This window comes from Gekko japonicus, unplaced genomic scaffold (assembly GCF_001447785.1).
Source record: "Gekko japonicus isolate JY-2015 unplaced genomic scaffold, Gekko_japonicus_V1.1 scaffold27, whole genome shotgun sequence".
NCBI classification, from domain to species: Eukaryota; Metazoa; Chordata; class Lepidosauria; order Squamata; family Gekkonidae; genus Gekko; species Gekko japonicus.
Window position 1 is genome coordinate 1,163,984 of NW_015172002.1, and position 24,117 is coordinate 1,188,100.

Sequence of the window (24,117 nt, forward strand, 5' to 3'; positions counted from 1 at the left end):
CGGAAGAAACGGGAGTCTGCTCTTGATTCGGCTCCTTTACAGTTAAGGAGGACCCAGGCTGAACCCCAGAATGAACCTGGGCGAGAAGCCAGTGACAGAGGAATGCAGGAAGATCAGGAGTCCTCTGCAAAAGGAAAAGAGGTGTGGAGTGAGGCGATGCAGGAAGTTGAGAGGCGTGTGTGGTAGAAGTGCCTCGCCGGAGGTACCACACGGTCCGAGGAGGAGGAATCTCAGCTGGAAGACTTGCCATTTCCTGGCTTCGTGCGTGCCCGGGAATCGCGTTCTCTTCTAGGCCCCGGTTTCCCCGAGTCTAGGCGTTTCTAAATGGGTGTCCGGGAGTGGCTTGCTGTCTTGTATTTTTATGCTATTTCAGCGCTACTTGTTTGAGTGAATCCTTTTGCTGAGCGCTTACTTCAGTGCCTCGTGGGGGAAGAGTGGAGAGCTGGTATGCGAATGGAGGCGAGCATTGCTGTGGCTTATCTCAGTCCTTACTGGGCTTTATAGGAAATAGATTTGGTGCACAATAGGACTGAGACAACGTGGTTTAATTTCAAAGCGTTTCCATGAGCGGGGTGGTGGCTTTGTCAACATGATGACCCGGTCATTCAAGAACATCTCTTGTTTTGTGGTTTTCCATTGCAGGGATAGGAGCATAAAACAAGTGAATGAATGGGTTTTTCTGTGGGTTGCTTTATGCTTTAAGGCAAATTGCAATTGCTGTTCAGTTATATTACTTGATTTCATGGGTTAGTGAATATTACATAAATCACTGATTATACTTATGACTCATCAGATGCTAAAATGTTGAAGGCTCGCTAAAATGTCTCAGAGGGGTTTAATGAATTTACACATAATCACTTCTTTAACTACTGGCTGGCATCATGTTTTGCAACAGTATTGATCCATAACGCCTTAATCTACAAGATTTATGTAACCTGTTTATTAATGTTTTACAAAGCTGTAACAGATATTCTAGTAGAATTTATTTTGTTTAAAACGTGGCTTGTCATATCTTCCAGGGCTCCCCCCCCCTCTGGTAGCTAATTCAGTCTGCAAGTGTGCTACATTTTACAAAGTGTTGCTGTCTGTATGCAGTAAACTATTTGTTTTAAGCATTTTTGGGTTCCCTAGATTGTGTACTCGAGTTCTCAGCTCAGAACACTTAGGGAGTTGGAATTGTAAGCGAAACCACAGTGGCACTTGTTTCTGGTTAGTGTCTGATGCAAAAGTGTATGTGTTAAGCACATTTTTGGCTTCCCTAATTCTTTATTGTTGTGTAGTTGAAGTCAGGGTCAGTCTTTTAAGGCCATCTGCTATTTAATATGTTTGACATAGAAAAAATAGTGCTCATCACTGGATTGTTAAAACTGTTTTTTCCTGTTCCTTCACTTCTTGGCCATTTTTCATGGAAACACTGAACTGATGACATCACAGTCATGTGAGCAAAACACAAACAGAAATTCAATAGAAGAAGAATGTGTAATCTTTACCCATGTCTCTTATCAAATGGTGAGACAGGCTGCCTTAATGTGAAACAAAATACAGAATGTGTGGGATGAAACAGGGTTAAGTCCCAGCTCTGTTACACAAAAAAGTTTTGTACAAATATTAACAAAGTTTCAACACGTTGTATAGTGAGCACTTCTGTCACTGAAACAAGAATTAATTGGCATAAATCATTTATACTTTTAGAAGAAAATACGCAGTGATGGGAAAACATGTTTCTACTGTAATGCATCTTTTATTGAAATAAGAATTCATCCAGAGATATTTATTATATATACCAGAGAGTAATCCTAAACAGGTTTTATAAAGCTGTAACAAATATTCTGGAACCCTCCTTAGGTATACTTAATGGGCCTTATTTGCAGGAAAGTGTTCTTAGGATTGCAGTTAGTTGGAGAACACATTGGTATAAGTGGATTTTAGGTATGTTATGGAACAATGTAATATTTAAGAATGTAATCTAACATTTAGCAAGGATCTTTTTTTTACCATATGTTAAGTGCTAATTTCAAAAGATGCCCTGATCTAACCGGGCAGATGGGTCTGCAGAAGTTACTAGACTGCATTCCCCCACTTCAACTACATCTGTGTGTTGTGACTCAGAAGAATCAACTTCTTAAATGAAATAACAGATATTTCATGTAAACTGCACTCAAGTTCTTCAGAGTACATTTATGAAATAGATGCCTTTGAAAATGACAGAATAATATGGAGGGCATTTCCCCCATTTATATATGAGCTCAAAGTTGTCTTGTTCTGAACATGTCTTTATTTTCAGAACTGGTATTAAAATTGACCTTTAAAATCAAAGTTTATGCTTAATATAAAAGTTTATGTATGTACTGGAGGGATTGATTAAAAATACTAGGTTTCCAGTTCCATAGGCAAAGTTCTGGGGTAAAGAAAGTTCTTATTAAAATCTTGTTAAGTAGCTAATGATTTATTAAAGGTTATATAATTACAAAAATGCAACCGCTTCCAGGGCTTTCACATTAGAAAAAGTTGACAATCTCTTTATGCTTTGGAATTATGTAAAGCTAAAATGATTTATGCATCAAGAAAGTAAGGCCTTTAATAAAGGAATGCATGTAACGATTTGACAACTGACTTATGCTGGAGTCTATCCTTTAAGGATTTATAGCCTGGAAGAAATATTTTACAGCCCAGAAGAAAGAGTTAACTTTTCAAACTTCCTTGTCAAGTTGACTGAAGGCAATTTTTACTTGTGAAAGGGCAAGTTCTTATTTACCTCCCTAATTTAACCTAGTTCATGGTCACCAGTGAGTAACTACTTCATAATCTCTTTAAAGCCTGGGAGAGAATTTCCTGTGCCTTGTAATATACCATGTTAGAAGATGTGACATATTGTATGCATTCTTTGTTTCATTATTAAAGCATCATAACTAAAAATTGGGTACCCTGGTATTTTGCCAAATGGCTTATACACCAGTGTACTAGTTTGGGAAGTTCTGTATCTTAAGCCGCTGTTAAGTTCAAAGTTACACACATTCATACCATAGCTATATGATCAGAAATCTTTTCAATTTTATCTTTAAAAACATTTTAATAAAATCCAGAGGCTTCTTGGAAAATTTTGGCTGTAGATTAGTCCAAGATGTAGGATCATCATTTATAAACCAACAAGTAGACTTCAACAATCAAAGTAAATCCAGTAAAAGAATTTTGAACATGCATAAAAGAGTAAAATTATTTCTCAACATCTTGGTTGTTCTTAGAAGAAAATTTTTATGACTTTTGGATAAAATTAGCCTTTTGATGACTTTTGACCTCTTGCTCCCATATATTTTTTTTTTTGGGGGGGGGACTTTCAGTAAGCTTTAAACGAATTTATTGATGGGAAGTGCCAGAATTCTAGTGATGAAAGTAGTATAATGCTAAACTGTGGGGGGTTTTTTAACAGCACTTTCCACTTACCATATTAGTACCTGTCTGCTCTATACAGGTTGTGTCTTGACTGTGTGCTACTTGTATCTGGTCCTGGACATGGGGGAGAAGGCTACAAAGGAATGCCTCTATATGCATCCTCTTCCTTGGCATTTACTTAGGGGGTCTGATGGAGAGCCTGCTATTGAGTTGCAGTACTTCTCAGTACAGCCTGGAAGGCTCTCTTTACAAGTTTCCAAAGCAGGCTGATTTAGGGCCAAGCTACACAATACAGGTTTTGGTGAGCCAGATCCAGGTTCCCCAGATGCATCTCACTTTCATCACCATGACTTAGTAGCTGTCAGGATATAATTTTAAAAGCTGGTGGGAACCCAATTTGGGTTGGAACTGTACCTTTAGGGGAGGAGGGTCTCCTGCCTCAACCCCCCCCCCCCGCACCATTTTCTGGAGACAAAATTGCTTGGGGGAGACTGGAGCTACACAGTGCAAAATGTCTAGACCCAACTGACCAAAAATATGTTGTGCAGTTTGGCTCTCAACCAGGTAACATTTTGGCGGCTTTCATGAATCCTGGTTGCTCTCCTAGCATGGTGCTGAAGTGTTGTATTCAATTTCTTCGGTCCTGCTTTAACCAAAAGACAGGACAGATGTCAGAGAAGTTGCCCAAACTAGAGCAATACTGTGGTGGGTTGCTGAAGAGGGTGATCTTCCTGACTATCAGGGAAATTGAGGGGCATTATTGTTCCAACCAGAGTTTGGAAAAGAGGGTTCCTGCCTTTTCCAAGATCTGAAAAGGTAAGCAAACTATATTTGTGTAAGGAGGATTGTTTTCAATCATCAGGGTTAACAGTGACAAGTGTTGCACAAAATCCCCCTTGCTTAACTGTAATTGGTTGATTTTGTTATCAGTAAGGTCTATAATATAGGATTACAGCTCTAAAACAGGTAGCATTTGATCATGTGTATATATGCAGTTAGTCTTCCAATGTGGTTGCTTAGCTGCCATCCATGACAGCAAAGGTTTCGGTGACTACTGTTTTATTTTGCACTTTCAAAAATAGTTTAGTAATTGAGAAAGTTGTGGAAACTGGTTCCACAAAAATGCCATGACAAACAGAAGTTTGTTCCTTACAGGCATGAATTGCTTATGCATTCCCCTTGCACTTGAGGCGTGATTGAAAACTACTGGGATGCTGCAGTTTACTGTGATTTTTTAAATGCAGACATGTTTGCAAATTGGAGGTTGTTTCCTCCCGCCACCAAACTGGGGTACTAAGTTTTGATTTCATCCTTCCTTAGAATCCTGGTTTGCATTTGTGTGTGGGGAACCAGAGTAAGGTGCCTGCAATTGAACCTTATTTATTTATTTACTTACTTACTACTTGATTACTGTTTTCACAACCAGAGTCATAAACAGCAAACCTTCACCCCACAAGAGAAGAGCCTAAAAATTACTACAAAAGTTACCATGTCGCGTAACAGCAGCTGCCAGAAATTTCGCACACACACAAAGAGGTTTGTTAGTATATATCTCTGAGTAGCCAAGGTGATTTAGCTTCTGAAGAGATGAAGTCCTGATTAACTAATGGAGAGATCAATTCAGCTCTTAGATCTGGAAATTTGGGGCAGTCAAAAAGAATATGATCCACATAATTGATTCTGTTGTTTCCACAGTTGCAGAGTCTATCTGAATATGGAGTTTCAGTGAATCTATCATCACTGCTGAAGCTAGGGCATTCAGGCACGCAAGCATGAATGCCCTTCTGTACTTTGGAAGAGATAGCCCAGATAGATAGTTTGGGGTTATTTTGGAGTGAGAATGCCTACTGAGAAAGATGAACACACTCTGCAAGCTCTAATCAACATATAATTAAAGTTCCTCAGATATCTTATAATGAGCTGGGTAAGTTCTTGCCTACTCATTGTTTCTGTCATATCACGGGCAATGCCCAAACACGATAATTTATGATCCAGTAATCTGTCCCAGTCTGTTTTGTGGTCCAACTTGAGAAGTCCAAGGAGGCTTGATTCTGGATTTGATTTTAGGATCATAATTTTCAGATTGAATGCTCTACCAGGCCTTTGCTTCAAAGTTTCGACTCCCAAAGCTATTCCGGACGCACATCGAGGGGTTCCCAAAATATTACATAGGAATCTAAATGGTTATCTATCGATGTTGTCTGTTACTGCTGTGATCCAAACCCCGGCAGCATATAACATCTGCCTGGAGTCTTTAGCATTAAATTCTTTAATGGCTGCAGGAATATATCGTCTACAGAGGAGTAATAAACTCTTGAGGTGGCCTTCCCAATACTCATAGTAACTTTTGCAACAGAGTTCAAGTGCACCTTCCAAGAAAGGCTTGCTTGAAAAATAACTCCTAGATATTTGAAATGTTCCACTTGCTCCATGGATTGACCTGCTACTGTCCACTTGTACTTCTTTATTCCTCGTTTTTACTGAAAAGAAGAACCTTTGACTTAATAACATTAACAGGATGTGAGGGCAATCGCTGCAACATCTGTCACCCCATTGATTGTCAGGGTTGCTTCGGCTGATCTGGCTAGCTAGGCAGGTATCCCCTCCCTCCCTCACTGCTCCATGTGTGTCCCTCCCGGAAGCTGTATGCTCGGCGGAAGAGGATGACCATCCCAGATAGGAGCGTGCTGTTCTTCGGTCAAGGGTATATGATAGCTGCACTCCCCTGCTAGAACCTCAAAGTAAGCTCAAGGTCCATTTGCAATTGGACTGTGAGATGCCAGTCATCCTCTGTGTACAAGCAGAATGGGGAGAAATGGGGAGAGTGTGCGAGCAAGGCATCAAGCTGTGTTCATACCTGTCATGGACAAACCCATTTTTATTAATTTATTTTTTTACTTATTGTATTCGATTTGTATCCCGCCCTCCCCGCAAGCGGGCTTAGAGTGGGTTCCATCATAAAATGTACAATACAACAATTGATAATTAAAATATATCTAAAAACAGCAGTCAGTAAAAAAAGAAAAAGGTGCCTCAGCAGATCCCAGCAAGGGGCAGTTGGTTTCCAGGTGGCCGGCCATTCGGATCTGAGGTCACTGGAGGGGAGGCCAGTTAGCAGGTGGACATCCGCTGCCTCAATTAAAAGCCTGGCAGAAGAGCTCCATTTTATAGACCCTGCAGAACTGTAATAGGTCCCACACAGCCCTAATTTCTAATTGGAGTTCATTCCACCAGGTAGGGGCTAGGACCAAAAAAGGCCCTGTCCCTCATTGAGGCAAGTCGGATGTCACTCAGGCCGGAAACCACCAGGAGATGTTGATTTTTGACATTGAAGGTAGCCATAAGTGCTAGGGATGTGCATGAACCGCATGACAAGCCAAATTTCATGCTGAATTCTGGCAGGATTGGGGCTTGGGAGACAATGGCATGGATGTGGTCTCCGAAGAAATCTCCTGAGTTTTTGGGTGCAGCTTGGGGCAGCTCGAAAAATGAAACCCCGCCAGAAACTCTGGCATGAAAATGCTAGGCAACAGTGGGGGTGGTGTTTTTCAGCCTTGGAAACACAAATAGGGACCCTCCAAAACTTGATAGGCACTGCTGCCTGCTAATTACAGAGTTCCTAGCTCTCCACTTCAGTCCCCCCCACCGACCTTCCTCTCCTTGGGGGTGCTCTGTCTTTGTCAGCCTGTCTCCCTGCACCCATCCTGCCTTGGGGAACTTGTTCCAGTCTTTGGGAGTAACTTGGGGTGATTTTAGTGCCCAGCTCTCTATGCCTAGTTTGAAACCTCCTCCCAACTGAACTGCTTCCCTGGGGGGCCATCGATCTGTGCCTGTTCGCCTGCTTCCCTGCCTGTCTGGTTTCCTCTTTGGCAACTTGCCAAGCCCCACTTGATCAACTGTCCTGGGCTGTGGTTCGGTTGAGTGCTTTCTTGGTCAGGTCTTCAGCACCGTGAGAGGGAGTGGAAGGGGTCGTGCTCTTGGCCACGGGAGGATGCTATCGCTTCCCCCTGTGCCAAGTGGTCGGGGACAGTGAGCACAGACCCTCCCCCACAGCAGAGGATACCCCCCAGCACATCATAAGGGGTCTCAGCATCCACTTCCCCTCCTCCATCCACATCCATGGGGCTCTCAACTGCTGCTTGAGAGTTTTCAGTGTTGCCGCCTAAGCTGCAGCACAAAACTGTTTGGAAGGGTTCATCGTGACAGCTGTGTATTGGAGGGTGGTGGTAATGATGCATCCTCCCCTTCCACATCCCAAGATTTCCAACTCCCTGCTGCTCCTGTTTCCATCGGTATGCCCCCATCTAGCACTCCCCAGTCCAACTCCAGGAAGCAGCTGTGCCATGGCTCTCCTTCACTGCCCACTGATGGCAACTGGGGGAAACTCTAGAGTGGGACCTCCACCATATACTGGGAGGGGAGGGGCCTACTGCCACCTGGCTACAGGATGGTTCTCCTGCACACACAGGATGGATGTGGACCACACAATGGCCAACATCACTGTGGTGATACAGAGTAGCCTGAAGGAATGTTTGGGTGGCAGACACATGGCTGCCTGGTCATGGGTGCCATTGCCAACATGCAGGTGCTGGCAAGAGGTGCACACTTGAAGAACATCATTTGCCTGGCACATAGGCTGCACCTGGTGGTGAGGGATGTCCTGGGCTAGGGAGCACTACTAAGGGGGGGATGGGATGCCACCACCCTTGAGATTAGGGCCCTGTTGGAGAAATGCTGGTGCCTGGCTGGCCACTTCTTGTGCAGCATCAGGGCTGCGCTTCTGCTGTGAGAGGAGGAGGAGCATGAACTCTGGCCCGTCCAGGACATGGCCACCCAATGGAACTCCATCTACACCATGATTGTGTGTTTGGTGGAACAGAGGAATGTGGTGCAGGATGTCATCTCTGTGACCATCCAGCATCAGCTCCTGTGACTGGCTGACCCTCTCCCAAATGGAGTGTGTCCTAAAGCTGTTCCAGGACACCACCAACATGCTCTGCACCGACATGGCCAGCCTGGGGCAAGTCACCCCCCTTATTTGAGAGCTGGAACAGGCTGTGTGCCCTGAGGGGATGCCAGTTCTCCCATGGATCAGGGCCCTGGCAGACAGGTTTCGGGTAAGCATCAATGAGAGGGTGCATCCTCTCTGCGAAGAGTAGGAGTACAAGCTGGCCTGCATGCACAACCCCCCCATCAAGGACAGCATCACCTTCCATAATGCACAGCTTGTTCAGTGCAGGTGTGACTTCTGCACAGAGGTGCATAGGTTCCAGAGCCGTGTACGTGGCCAGAAGCAACAGCAGGTGGATGAAGCTGGGGAGGAGGGGGGAGGAGGGTGTGCAGCCCAGTAAGAGACAGGCGAGCCAGAATCCCCAGTTCTGGTTGTCAGTTGTGAAGTAGGAGGTCAGCAGCAGTGCTGGGGGTGGGGTGGGGTGGGGGAGGTGTGTGATGGTGGAGGATTCTGTCGAGGTGATGATCAGGGAGTACCTTGTGGAGTCCACTGAGCCTGCCAGTTCTGGCCCCAGTAAGTATTGGGCATATGAATGTCATATGGTCAGAACCGCTAGGGTGGCCATCAATCTCCTTTCCTGCCCTCCCACCAGCATGCCGAACTAGCAGTTGTTCTCCCACCTGGGAGACATCCTCAGCCCCCACTGCTCCTGCCCGGACCCAGCCAGGGTGGATGAGTTGGCCTTCCTGAAGGTTAACCTCCCCTTGCTGGGCCACCCTGCTCTGGACCTGGTGGAGTAAGATTATGACCTTTGGTCATCCGCCCCTGTGTGTCCCCCCATTCCTTCTCCCTGGTTGATCCTGGCATGTGGCCCACTGGCACTTGGGTGGGAGCATGGCCACCCAAACAATATCAAGCTCAGCCAACCTAAGCAACATCAACCTCACCCAGAAGAATCCTGGTACCTCCCGAAGCAATATCCTCTTCATAGCACTACCTCATAGTATTTGTTGGATGTGATTCGTCATTGTCGCGTCACTTGCTCAGGCTTATTTAGGGGACTTCCTGTGATCCCAGGCACTGGAAAAAGCCTATGTGAATTGCCTCATGTAACCTGTACCTGGCAGGTGGATCCTTCCTGGGAATGGGACTTTGGGAGCTGGTTGTGGTCGCTGAGACAGCAAGTGCTGTTGTTGGATTTCTCTTTTTTGGGGGGGGGGGCACACCATGTTCAAGTGGACATGGGGAAGGAATTTTGTGGGCAAGTCTGCCCGGAAAACATTGTTGTGGACCTGGTCCCTTTTTCCACAGTATTGGTAGGGTTATTACAGGAGAGCGGGGCAGGCACTGGAGGCCAATGGAGTCCTTGTTCCCAGGGCAACTTCTTCCTTCCCAGGCCACAGTTCTGACTCCTTGACATTACACCATGTAATGTTTAGCTGACTTGGGGGACGTCTACAGGTCTCAGGGGACAGCAAATTGCCTGCATCAATCGCCCCACTACCCACACTTGGCAGATCCTTCTAGGCTTCGTTTTAGTCACTGATGTTGTTGAAGTTCCACTGTTGGGAGAGGGCAACCTGTAGTTGGTGAGCCATGTGGCTGGATTTCTGCTTGCATACCAAGATCCTGATCTGTAGCAACTTTGCCTATCTGAGGTTCATGATGTGTCTCTTTCCTTCGGGGATCTGGAGCTATCCCCTTTTGACCACACCGCAGCCGGGGTAATTCTGGGTACAGGGCGGGTGCTGGGCACAGCAGGCCAACAGAGTCCAAGTTCCCAAGTTCCTTTTTCATGGCTGTTTCCCTGCCCAGACCACACAGTCCTCCCACATTCATTCCCTTTTGCCCATACCGCTGGCAGGGTGACTGGTTGCGGGGTGTGCCATGCATCCCTCTCTCTCCCTGTCCCTGGGATTTGGATGTTTGCTTGTGTGGCAGTGCGGTACAGGAAAGGGCCCCACTGTCAAGGTGATTGCTGAAGCCGCATGGCCAGACTCTTTTCCCAGGGCCTTGTCCTAGAGTTTGGATGTTCTTTCTGTTTCCTTTTCTTTCCCTCTTTGTCTCTTCACTCCCTCTGGGCCCTGACTCTGAACCACCTCCTCCTGCAACTCCTGGCCACCGGCCACCACCACCATTCAGAGGTGGGGCGATTACCAGGCCCGCTGGCAAGAACATGCAGTGCATGTCAGACAACGTTTGTAGTGGTACAAGCTACTGCATCCACAGCTGTGGGGGGCTGTGGCATCCTCCTCGCCTGCAATGGCCTGGGGTTTTTAAGGCAGCATGTCAATGCACGGTGCTTGTTTTAGTGCTTGGTGGCTCCCCTATTCATCCAAGAGGGCCTTTCCTTTATTCCCTGGGCCCTGCCCTGGCCAACCCCTCTCACATTCCCCACTGACACAGTGGCTGCAGCCATCATAAGAACATAAGAGAAGCCAATGTTGGATCAGGCCAATGGCCCATCCAGTCCAACACTCTGTCACACAGTGATAATAGCCACTGATGGACTTCTGCTCCATATGTTTATCTCATTCCCTCTTGAAGCCGTCCATGCTTGTAGCCGCCTCCACCTCCTGTGGCAGTGAATTCCATGTATTAATCATTCTTTGGGTGAAGAAGTACTTCCTTTTATCTGTTCTAACCCGACTACTCAGCAATTTCATTGAGTGACCACGAGTACTTGTATTGTGAGAAAGGGAGAAAAGTACTTCTTTCTTGACCTGCTCTATCCCATGCATAATCTTATAAACTTTGATCATGTCACCCCTCAGCTGTCGTTTCTCCAAGCTAAAGAGCCCCAAGTGTTTTAACCTTTCTTCATACGGAAAGTGTTCTGACCCTTTTGTCATTCTAGTTGCCCTTTTCTGCACTTTTCCCAATGCTATAATATCCTTTTTGAGGTGTGGTGACCAGAACTGTACACAGTACTCCAAATGAGGTCGCACCATTGATTTATACAGGTGCATTATGATACTGGCTGATTTGTTTTCAATTCCCTTCCTAATAATCCCCAGCATAGCGTTGGCTTTTTTTATTGCAGTCGCACACTGTCTAGGCATTTTCATTGAATTATCTACTACGACTCCAAGATCTTTTTCTTGGTCAGTCTCTGCCAGTTCAGACCCCATCAACGTGTATTTATAGTTAGGATTTTTGGCCCCAATGTACATCACTTTGCACTTGGCAACATTAAAGCCCATTTGCCACGTTGACGCCCACTCGCCCATCCTCAACAGATCCCTTTGGAGCACCTCACAATCCTCTCTGGTTCTCACCACCCTGAACAACTTCGTGTCGTCTGCAAATTTAGACACTTCACTGCTTACTCCCAACTCCAAATTGTTAATAAAGAAGTTAAAAAGCATTGGACCGAGTACTGATCCCTGTGGTACCCCACTGCTTACCACCCTCCACTGAGAAAATTGCCCATTTATACTCACTTTCGGTTTCCTACTAATTAGCCAGTTTTTGATCCACGAGAGGACATTTCCTTTTATCCCATGACTACTGAGCTTACTTAGGAGCCTTTGATGAGGAACTTTATCAAAAGCTTTCTGGAAGTCAAGGTAAACAACATCTGTTCAGTCCCCCTTGCCCACGTGTTTGTTCACTCCCTCAAAGCACACAAACAGGTTAGTGAGACAAGATCTTCCCTTACAGAACCCATACTGAGTCTGCCTCAATAGTTTTTGTTCATCAATGTGCCTATTAATTCTTTCCTTAATAACAGTTTCCACTACCTTACTCGCTATCGAAGTCAGATACCCCATCTCTCACTCTGCTATGAAGGTGTTGCCTGCTGGACCAGGCGGGGTCCAGGGTCCTGTTTTGGAGCAGGCTGGAAGCTGTTGTTTTGTTGGTGTGTGTGGGGGCTCCATAGACGTCTCCCTTTGCTCATGACACTGTCAAGGTGATTAATTTCCCCCCAGGTCTCATTTAGAGATTGGCTGGCAGGTCTTCCTCCTCCTCATCACTCTCATCATCCCAGGGCTCAAGCCATCCCTTTTCACTCTCTCTCTCTGCTGTCAAGGTGACATTGATGGGCTGCATGGGCATTGGGGGCACGTCTAGGAGGATCTTCCTTTTTTCCCCTTGTTCTGGGGCTTCAGGTGTCTGGAGGTCCTTCCCCTTGTTAGATGGCTCCCTATGACTCAGCTGCTGGCAAGGTGACAACGAGGACTGAGTGTTCCTGGGGCAGGCTCGCTGTGGAACATTTCCCGTTATTCAGGCTGGTCATGGACTCCAGTGCAAACTCAGAGCCATCTCCTCTCTGTTGTCAAGGTGACAGCTGGCCACTGGCACAGGATGATCACTCCGGGGTGTCGCTGGGGATCGATGCCAGTGACCACCCCTGATGTGCCAGCCATAAGCCAGAGCCTGGATGGGGGGCAGGACACATCGGTGGCATACAGGGGATGAAGTCAGGGAGGGCTTCTGTTAGTTCTGTTGCGCCAAGCCACTCTCTTCCACTTCCACCAATGTCAAGAGCATGGGCTCTCCAATCAAAGATGACTTCAGGAGGATAGCAATGTACGCAGGGCTGGGCCAACCCTTCCTGGGAATTGGATGTTGTTACTGGTTCCATCTGGAGGCACCCTTTCCAGTTGCGATCTGCTTTCTTGAAGGTGGCTGCAGAATGGGTTGGGTTTGGGTGTTTGTTGTATTGGGTGGACACTGGGCCTCGAGCCATCCCCTGACTCACCCATTGCTTGCTTCAGCGTGTGATGGCTTGTCTCCTTGTCCAGAAGGGCCTCTCCTTTATTCAGTGTGCCGTGGTCAACCACTCCCTCTCGCATGCGCCACTGGCATGGTAGATGCAGCCTTCACCTGTCTCACATTCAGCTGAGAAGGCATTGCTTAATGGGCACAGGGCCTTGTTTTGGAGCTATCTGGCGGCAATCTCTGTAGATGTGGGGGAGGGGGCTCCATTGCCCAACACATTCACCACGTTGTCAAGGGCTGGTTGGTCAACCTTTCCCCCAGGCCTCAGTTACTTTTAGGGTCTGGCAGGTCTTCCTCCTTGTCCTCACTGCCATCATCCCGTGGCTCCAGCCATTCCCTTTCACTCGCTCTCTTCTGTCAAGGTGACACTGGAGGTGTGGCCAAAGGTCTTCTTTGGGAGTGTCTTCCTTCTTCCCCTTTCCCTGTCCCATGCTCTGTGGGCCTTTCCTTCTTTAGGTGCTCGGTCCGTTGTCAGTCCTGTTTCACTCTTGCTACTGGTAAGGTGCCTGCAGTGCAGGGATAATCCAAACCAGTTCCAAGGGATTCGCTGTTCAGCAGCTGTTCCACATGTGGTGGGCCGTGTCCTTCCTTTCTCACCTGGCAGCCTAGAGACAGACCGGGGGGGGGGGCACATGTGACCAGGATTCTCTGGTTTTCCCTTCTAGGAGGTGTGGAGTGTGGTCAAATCCAGAAAATTGCCTCTCACTCATCCCACTATCAGGTGATTGGTGGTTGGTCGCCAACTTTCCCCCCAGACCTCGTTTTGGTGTCAGCGTAGGTGAGATCATCCCCATTGTCCCAGGGCTCAAAAGCCAGTTGCTCACTTCTGTCAAGGTTACACATGCTAATACTAATGGGCTGCTTGGGCATGGCCAGGGGCCTTGTTTGGGAGGTTCTTCTGAATTCCCCCTTGTGCTGGAGCTCCAGGTGTCTGGGGTCCTTTACGTTGTTAGTGTACCTCACTCACTTGCACTGCTGGTGACTGTGAGGAATGAGTGCTAATCCCATCAATGTGCTCGCTTGCTGGGGCTCACCAAGTAACATCCTATATTTGTGATGATCATGGGCTCCACTGTAGACTCAAAGCCATACCCTTTCACTCTCCCCACTGGTAAGGTGACGGCTGTCTGCTGGCATGGGGCAGTCCTTCTGGGGCGTTCTGAAAACACAGCCCACCTACGTCCAGGTCCCCAACAGGGATGAATCCACGTTGTTGGATGGTCTAGTCATTTGTTCCAGAGAGTAGTCTTCTGTACTCAGCAACCATGGCCTTTCATTCTGCACGCTGGCAAGGTGATTACAGGTCATGGCCAAATCCTCCCAGGTTGCTTGAGAACCATCATGGCCCACCCAAGTCCAGTTCCCCGACTGCTCCTGACCAGTGTTCCCTCTAAGCTGAGTTAGCGTGAGCTAGCTCACAGTTTTTTAGCGTCTTGCTCACAGATTTTTGTCTCAGCTTAGGAAGGATGACTCCAGAGCAAACTATTTTAGGCAGTAGCCAAATCGCTTGCTCACAGCTTTAATGCTAGTAGCCATTAGGATTTTTGCTCACAAGACTCCACAGCTTAGAGGGAGCATTGCTCCAGACCCTTCATCTGGTGCCACCTTGGCCTTTCAGTCTGCCTGCCTGCAACTTAATTTTATTTATTTATTTATTTGATTGCTAGCCCAACCTCTCCTGTACAGTAGGCTTGGGGGGGGGGGTTACAGCAAACAGCAAGACAATGAGATAAATACAGTTAATATACACCATTAGATGGCAGTTCTATAGCATAGATTGACAGTCTCTCACCAAAAACTCTACAAGTGTGTGCCCACAGATAGTAAAGTTGTTTTAAAAAAGGTGTATAGCCGAGAAAAAGTGGGTCAGTCTAGTATAAAGTAGAGCAGGGGAGAAAAGGGCAGGGGGAGGCCAATGTAGTTGGAAGTCCACCACCTAGGGTTGCCAAGTACCTACATACGAACTGGCAGGGGACACATGCTTCCCCGCTGGAAGATTCTTGCTTGTAACACAGGCGCTGCACTATTCCATCGCCCAGATGTGACCTAGGCACGTAGCTGGGCGACGCTCTGGTAATGGAGCAGGAAACTCGATGGTACCATCGAATTTTCAGCCCCATTGCTAGAGCGTCGCCCGGCTACGTGCCTATGTCATGTCTGGGTGACGGAATAGTGCAGCGCCTGTGTTTTCCCCGCGGGAATGGTCCCACAAAGAACTACATATCTCCCGCCGAATCAAGGTAAGTACTTGGGAGCCCTGCCGCCACCTCAACCATAGGCCTGGTGGAATATCTGTTTTACCAGCCCTGTGGAACTATATGAAGTCCTGCAGAGCCCTGATCTCATTTGAGATAGCATTCCACCAGGCCAGCACCAGGGCTGAAAAAGCTCTGCTCTGGTTGAGGCTAAGTGGATGTCTTTTGGGCTGGGGATTGCCAGGAGATGTTGGTCCATGGAGCATAAAGCTCTCTGGGGGACATATTGGGAAAGATGGTCCTGCAGATATGTTGGTCCCAGAGCGCATAGGGCTTTAATACCAAAACCTTGAACTTGATCTGGTATTCAACTGGAAGTCATTGTAGCTGGCAGAGCACAGGTTGAATATGTGACCTTACTGGTGTCCCGGGTATCATGGGGCATGGCCAATTGCCTCCTGGGGTGTTTTCAAAGCAGAAGTTACCCATGGCCAGGTACAACACTGTGGATCCACACTGTTCTACAAGGTAGTTCTATATGTTCCAGACCTGACAGCCCTACCCCTGGTCTGCAGCAATGGCCTTTCAGTCTGCCTTCTGGCAACATGATTACTGGGCATCGCCAAATCATCCTGGGGTGTTGGGCCTTGGATTCCAGAGCCATCCCTGGCTTCATTTTCCTTGGGCTGTGTTGGGGCACTTTACTCAGCAGAGTATGGTCCTCTGCTCAGTGTGATCAGGGAGACGGTGGCTCATCAGGGTCCACCTAAGTCCAAATCCCCAACTGCGCCTGAGACTTCTTGTAGAATGGGCTGGTGATTCATAGACTCCTTGTAGAATGGACTGGCCATTCATTCCAGTCCAGACAGCCATTCCCTCTCACTCATCCCACTGGCAAGGTGTTTGCTGGGCATTGGCTCCCCAAATCGTGACGGCAGAAGGATAGCAGCGCGCACACAGCCAACCCTTCTTGGGAACAAGATGTTTTTGGTGGTAGGTTCGAGCTGAAGCCACCCCTTACTTTTCAAGAGCTGTTCAAAATATCCTCCAAGATGCTTTTCTCCTGGGATGCTAAATCACCCCTTTGTTTGGATGACAGTTCTATTGCAAATTACAGTCAGTCCTCTGGAAAGATAATTTTCTCTTGAGTGCTTGGAATTGGGCTAAAATGCTTAGTGCATATTCCCTATTCCTCTTCTATTCCTTTTGTTAAATTATTTAAAAAGATGTCTTAAATGTGTTTTGGGGGGGTGGCTATGTGACTTGTCTACTTTAGCCATGCCCTTTGATTTCCTGAGTCTGTTTTGTTCATGGGAGTGTTTGGGTCCAGATGGCAAATACTGTTAACTGACTTCCTCACACTGTTTGCTTTTGCTCTACCCTTCCATTCACCCACACCCCCAAAATATATGGAAAATTGGGGGGAAATAAGCTTTTTTTGTAGTTTTGTTCTTGTTGGGCAAGGGAGACAGGCAAGATTTGCCTGTCTAACGTTGTGGCCTTGACTATTTTGCAAAATACTGATGTTCTTGCACTGCCAGCTGGGAACTGTAGTTTGATCCTGTAATTTCTGTAGTCCTCTAATTTCCGAGCATGCACTATCAATAAATGTCACCAACTAACAAATGCATCCAGCTGTGCAGCTGTGAAAGCAACACATACACTCTAATATAGCTGATTTTTAATGATACATGACTTGTCTGTTCTGACCAATGAGCACCTAAGTAGTCTAAGAAAAGTGTGAGCACACATCACCTATGGTGCTGAATACAGCCACTTCACAGATGTGGAACTATATGAACTGATGATTGTTTTGAATTCCATACAAATCATTGAGGCAGTCACATAAGGTTGGGCTGCAAGTGAACACTGTAAGCAAGGTTTTCAAATGGCTATTTCCCCCTGCGGCATAAAAATAGCATTCCTACCTCCCCTTTTATAGGAAAAGTAGCTTGGAGGCAGTTTTAGTAGACAACAGGCAGGAAGGAAAAGCAACTGCCTCCTCCCCTGCCACCCGATCCCAGCTGCTAAAGCAGCTTTTCAGTTAAACAAGGCCAGTTTTCAGGAAAAGAAACATGTATGTAGTGTGTACTTTGACTGTTATTTACACGTCATGCTTACTGACAAACCTTTGATGGTGTTCTCTGCCACTTTTTTTAGCTAATAAAGTCTTTCAGTGGAACCAGAGTAATTCATTGATAAAAAGTAGATGTATGTCTCTGTGCTTAGTAGTAACTCCTAATGCCTCTTATCAGTGTTTCAGCCAAAAAGTTAATATTTTGCATAGTCATCTGAAACTCCTCACTAAAGAGTAATAGAACAGCAGTTTGTCTTATGTTTTGTTCGTGTTAGATGTTTAAAATTGGGTTGTTGCTGCCATTTTATGGTAAATTTCAAAACTGAGCAATAAGAAATATCATTCTACATGATTAATTTTTATAACTTGAAAACCATCTTTAGGTTTTCCCCCCAAACCAAATAGCTTGCCAACCAAAAACCTTACTGAGGAATCTTTGCTGGCTTGGCTTCTTGCTGAGCTTCTTTTGTTGTTTGAAAAGAGCTGGGCCAAGTTGTCTGGAAAATCACTAAATCAATGGGTTCTTTTCCTTCATGCTAACCATAGCTGGTATGCTTTTCGCTTTATTTCATGTAATTCTCTGTCTGGAGAAGGTAATCTTCAGGGTAAGAATTTGTTTTGGTTTCTCTGCATTGCTAGTTTGTGTGCTTTAATCAGCTGTCATCATCATACAATTCTTTGATGAGGAGCTGTATTGATGGAAAGTTGATATTAAATGTTTTGCACTTTTAGATGGTTCCTTGCCTTTAGTGGCAATTTTTTCTACTGCTTTTCTTAAATTGATACCAGATGTAGTCTTCTTGAAGAATAGAGGCTTATAGTCTGAAATCCTGTTTGCTCATAAATCCTGTTGAGTTCATTTGGGGGAACTATCATGTTAGGGTGCACAGAGGAATGCAGGCTTAGCTTAATGTTTAAGGTGGCCTTAACTGAGAGTCAGTGAACTTTGTGCGTTGGTTTTTCCTAACTTAAGTTTTGCATTTATAACAGGTTTGGAACAGCGAATAGTTCCTAAGAAAACAAAATAGGACTTGCATTTCAAATATATGGATCCTTTGAAGATGGAGTGAGAGAAACATACCAGTTATAATATTTTTAATGCAGCGGAGTAATACAAATGTTATAGATCACAAAATTATATCCAATTAAAGGATATATAGGGCCAAACTCAATCTTGGAATTTACTGTTCTAAACAATTATGGTCATAGACAATTTCTCACTAAGCCTCTTCACTGAATTACTAACATGTTCTTAAATTTCACACAGTACATTGTCATTAACATGATTTGCCAAACTTTCTTGATACCAATCATATTTAGACACAAAAGCATGAGAAGAGCAGTCAGAATTTAACAATTATTTTTATATAATAGGTATTTGCTTTTATCGTACTGCGCTTTTATTTTTTTAAATTCAGTTTTGCTTCTTAGATGATTAACGCTGCGTAGTAACACAGTTGATATATGCTGTAATTGAAACTATTGAAAAGTTGGCAGTCTCACTACCATTCGTTATATTATCCTAATATAAAACATACCTATTTTTCAGCAAATCCCCAAGTGATTAAGCCAGGACTCTTCACATATGGAAATATTGACCAAGACTGTTTTGTCCACCATTTTTCATTATTTGAAAAATGACATTAAAGGTGACATCAGACTCAATACTGGCCTACTTTTTTCCAGATTGAGTGACAATGAGATCACTATATAATACCTTCCTGTTTTTAAGAGAACCTATCTGATACTTATCTATATATTTCATAGCCTGTTTATTATTATCAATGCCCATATTGTACTTTTAATTCAGTAGTGAGGTTGGATGGTACAGGATATGTTCCTGGTTTTGACTGTGATCTTTGCCTTTTGCCAACACTTAGGTAATTCTTTGAGGCATTATAACTAGTAAGGAGGTCCTTATTTTTGTCAAACAAAAAAAAAGGTTACAAAGAATACAGATTACTTCTGTGGATTGGCAGATTTTCCCCAAAGGAACAGGATTTGAGGGTGCATTTGAGGCCAAAAAATACCAGGCGACTGTATGTCAGAGAGAGTATACAGTCCACTAAGACTGAGAGGGTAAGACAATTGGATTCACTTCTGGAAATGCTATCGGTTGAAATAGTGGGCTCAAAAGGAAGCTTAACATTGGGAGTTTGTTATCACCCACCAGATCAAAAGTTAGGAGGAGGATTATAAAATGATGAATGAATTAAAGATAGCGGCTAGATGAAATAAACTGTGTCGTAATAGGTGATTTTAACTACTCACATGTTGATTGGGTCAATATGTGTTCAAGTCAGGAAAAAGACATTGAGTTTCTAGACACTTTCAAAGACTGTGCTATGGAGCAGATGGTCACAGCACCTACCAAGGGAGAGGCGATCCTGGTTTTGGTCCTAAGTAACGCCTAAGACCTGGTCAGAGATGTAAAAGTGATTGCACCACTTGGGAACAGTGACCATAATGTTATTGAGGTCAACATTTGTATAAATAGGGAGTTGCCCAGAAAGACCAACACAACCACTTTTAAATTAAAAAGGGGTAACTTCTCTGAAATGAGGGGACATGTGAGGAGGAAACTGAAAGGAAAAGTAGAAAGGGTCAAAACCATTGGGGAAGTTTGGAGACTATTTAAAACAATCCTAAAAGCTCAGAAAAAATATATACTGCAGGTTAGGAAAGGCACAAATAGTTATAGAAAAAGGCCTGCATGGTTAACAAACAAAGTAATGGAAGCTGTAAAAGGTAAGAAGGATTCCTTTAAGCGGTGGAAACCTAGTCTCAGTGAGGTTGATAAAAGGGAACACAGGCTATGGCAAATGAAATGCAAGTCTGTGATCAGGCAGGCAAAAAGGGAATATGAGGAGCATATTGCAAAAACCATAAAGAGCAACAGTAAATCTTTCTTCAAATACATTAGAAGCAGGAAACCAGCCGGGGAGGCAGTGGGGTCCTTGGATGACCAAGGATTGTGAACTTGTGGATCTCCTGACAAAGATATGTAATCTTTCCTTAAAATCTGCCTCCATTCCTGAGGATTGGAAGGTAGCTAATGTCACTCCCATCTTTAAAAAGGGTTCCAGAGGAGATCCGGGAAATTACAGGCCAGTCAGTCTGACGTCGATACCGGGTAAATTGGTGGAAACCATTATTAAGGAAAGAATTAGTAGGCACATAGATGAACAAAACCTATTGAGGCAGACTCAGTATGGGTTCTGTAAGGGAAGATCTTGTCTCACTAACCTGTTAGTGTTCTTTGAGGGGATGAACAAACATGTGGACAAGGGGGATCCAATAGATATTGTTTACCTTGACTTCCAGAAAGCTTTTGATAAAGTTCCTCATCAAAGGCTCTTAAGTAAGCTAAAAAATCATGGAATAAAAGGACAAGTCCTTTTATGGATCAAAAACTGGCTAATATAAAACAGAGTGAGTATAAATGGGCAAATTTCTCAGTGGAGGGATGTTTGCTGTCCTGCAGCTGCAAAAGGAGAGAAACAAAAATAAGTGGGGTTCTGTGAGAGGGGAGAGAGAGACAGAGAAAGAATAGGGAATTGTCTGTTGGGGGGAGAGAAAGAAAAGAAGGGGAGATTGTCTGAGGGAGGGGGAGAGAAAGAGGAAGGGGAGATTGGGGGGTAGAGAAATAGTGGAGAGAAAGAGAGGGGCAGACTGAGGGGGTGGGGGGAAAGGACATTGAGAAGGGCTGGGGTAAGAGGGGTGAGACATAGAAGGAGTGAGAGGAGAAGGGGGTAAGAAAGGATTGCTAGAGAATGCTCCCTCTAAGCTGTGGAGTCTCATGAGCAAAAATTCTACTTTGTGAGCTACTGGCATTAAAGTTGTGAGCAAGCGATCTGGCTACTGCATAAATTAGTTTGCTCTGGAGCCATCCTTCCTGAGCTAAGAGAAAAATGTGTGAGCTGGAGGCTAAGGACCTGAGCTAGCTCACACTAACTCAGCTTAGAGGGAACACTGGCAGGGAGGAAAGCTGACATAAAGGGGTGAGGACTGCCTGCAACGAAGACTATGGCAGGGCCACAATACATTATGCAACATTTTGTTGTGGGTACCCTCTTGCAAATATACATTTGTTATTATGATTGCTACTGCTCATCTTTAATAGCCCCCACCGCTATACAGGTTTCACTTAGCTTCATGTATATAGAAGAGATCACTGCTAATGTGAGCTTTTTGTAGAAATGAGACATCTGTACTTTCCCCCCAATAGCATTGAATGCTACTTTTTCTTGTTAGGAAAGTTCAAACCTTTCATTTTTACTGAACAAGTTTTCTTCATACATAATTATGAAGCAGTATCTCAAATGATGTCCCTTAAGGTTGTAAAAAGTTGTACATATTTTTGTACCACTATGCTAGTAAGCAAGCTTTTATTTTTTATTTGCATCAAAACAGGCAAGCTTCAAGAGAGGGAATACAGATTTTTTTTGAGGACAGACTGTAAATTCCTACAGGTTGTCTGCATTGACTGTGCAAGTTCTGGGCTGTATAATCTGTGTTGCTGTAGGTAGGATAGAGATTTTTGAGGTCATAGTGAGGAGCTCATTGAAGATACTGGGTCTGAATCCTATGGTTCCATTTTAGTAACAGCAGAGCTTTCCATATGTGGAAAGAATATACTGTGCCAGTACTCTATGCTGTGGAGGGGAGGCTGCACAATTAATGAAATGAAATAATGATCCAGTTTATTAACTGTGGTGAGGAGAAATGCACTGGCATTTTAGAACAATGGATGGAGAGAGGCCTATGCATAGTGCTGATGGATAGTGGTGATTCCGAGTTAAGGATGTGAAGTGCCTAAAACCTTAGTGCTATGAAGTAGGGAATGAAAAAGCAATTTAGGCAGATAATAGCTTTGAAACACAAGCATTTAAATGATTAACAGTTAACCTGTTGATTGCTTTCATCCTGAGTACACATACAAGTATTGTTGCCATGTTAGGATGTTCCTCCTTGTAGTATGAGTGGTCGAACCATAAGATTTTGAATCCGTGTTCATACCTCTGTCACAGTGCACTTCAGATAATTTTTTTGCCATTCTAATCAGTTTCATGAAAAAATGTTAGTTATTTTTGTGAATTTTAATATTCCAGCCCTGAAATTAAAAAAAACTTTGTCTTTGGAAATATTTTAAGCCTTGATGAAATATGTACCTGGGGTATAGATTGCATTATACTAGGAGTTTTTTCAAAGTTGGCTTATATACCGAGCCGGGCCGGTAGCAAGGATTTTTTTGTTTTGTGGGGTGTATTTTTTTCTTGTGGGGCAACTATTATGAGGGAGTGAAGGGCTCTGTAAAAATAATATATCTATGGATATATATACTAGCATGTGATTGGTATGCTGGCAGTAGCTAGGTTATACCTAAATAACATACAAGTATGCTGAAGCATGCACGGCTGTATGTTGGTGGGGCGTTCAGAAGAAACCTACATTTCTGTTTCATCCCCTCCCCCTATCATATCCACCCAGCTCTTATGGTAAGAGGCTGTTCAGTGCTAGGGAGTGAATATAGAACTTCCTGCACGCAAATAATCTACACTGAGCAATGCTCATATTGGCACCCCTGTCCCCCTCTCAGCTCCTCCCAAGGTTGATTCACTAGTCTATTGCTTAAGAATCAAAGCCCTATGAATCCTCCCTGCCCTCCAAGCAACCAACCCACCTGTTTCCTTCCCCATACCAATCCCCACCCATACCTCTTGGACCTCTTTCCTGATCCAAGCCCCTTCTGTCCCAAGTGCCTCATTTCCCTTGCCCTCCACCCCTTTCCATGCTTCCACACACCCCCTTCAGTTACAGTCCTGTTTTCCTTTTATAGTTTTTCGCCAAGCACACTCCTCTGCTGCTGCGGCCCCTTTAAGAATACTGGAGCCCGGCTACATTTCATATGCACTCTCCCCCATATGACCACTCTCCCCTGCCACCTAGAAGCTCAGGCTGTGCAGGTTGGCAGGAAATGTAATTTTCAGGCTCAGAATGCACTGGAATAGCTTGCAGGGATGAAATTTTATCAGGGTGCTCAAGTTTCCGGCTGCAAATTGTGGAGCGTGGTTGTAAATCAAGGGGGCAGGGCCCCAAGATACCCCACCATAGCTACGGGCCTGTACTGAGCAAAATAATAATATATTGAAATTCTCTGTATCTTAGGGCTTATAGTTTCAAGTTGCTTAATACTGCTATAGCATTGCACCAATGCAGGCCAATATGAGCAGAAAGTGATGCTAACATGGCTTGTTCAATCACAACTTAAGTATCTTACAATTTGAACAATAATGTTAAGTCAACAGAAGTCTGTTTTGTCAGCTTCTCCTTCCAAACTTTTAATAAAGCATGCAAGTAAACTGGCTACACTTGGTTAAAAGGTAAAGGTTCCCTTGCTCGAAAGCCAGTCGAATCCGACTCTAGGGTTGCGGTGCTCATCTCCGTTTCAAAGCCGAAGAGCCAGCGCTGTCCGAAGATGTTTCCGTGGTCATGTGGCTGGCATGACTAAACACCAAGGCACACGGAACGCTGTTACCTTCCCACCGAAGCTAGGAGTGCATATATCTGCCACGACTATTATTCCACAGTGCATGTGTAGAATATCACTATTCAGCATCTTGTGCATTTCTGTTTTCAGCATAAAAAGAAACAAACCTCAAGCGCGCATTAATGTGCAAAAAAGGCTTGAAACTGTGTAGGCAGTGCCTGGTGAAAATTCAAGAGGCCTAGGTATGTATAGGGGTGTATGAAGATGACTTCTAGTGGAGGATTTCATG

General features: G+C 44.8%; 1 protein-coding gene across 5 annotated transcripts in view; it reads left to right on the forward strand.

The window, feature by feature from the left end:
- Window positions 1-24,117, forward strand: part of NUMB (numb homolog (Drosophila)) — a 107,947-nt gene that overhangs the window by 590 nt on the left and 83,240 nt on the right. The window lies entirely within an intron of this gene.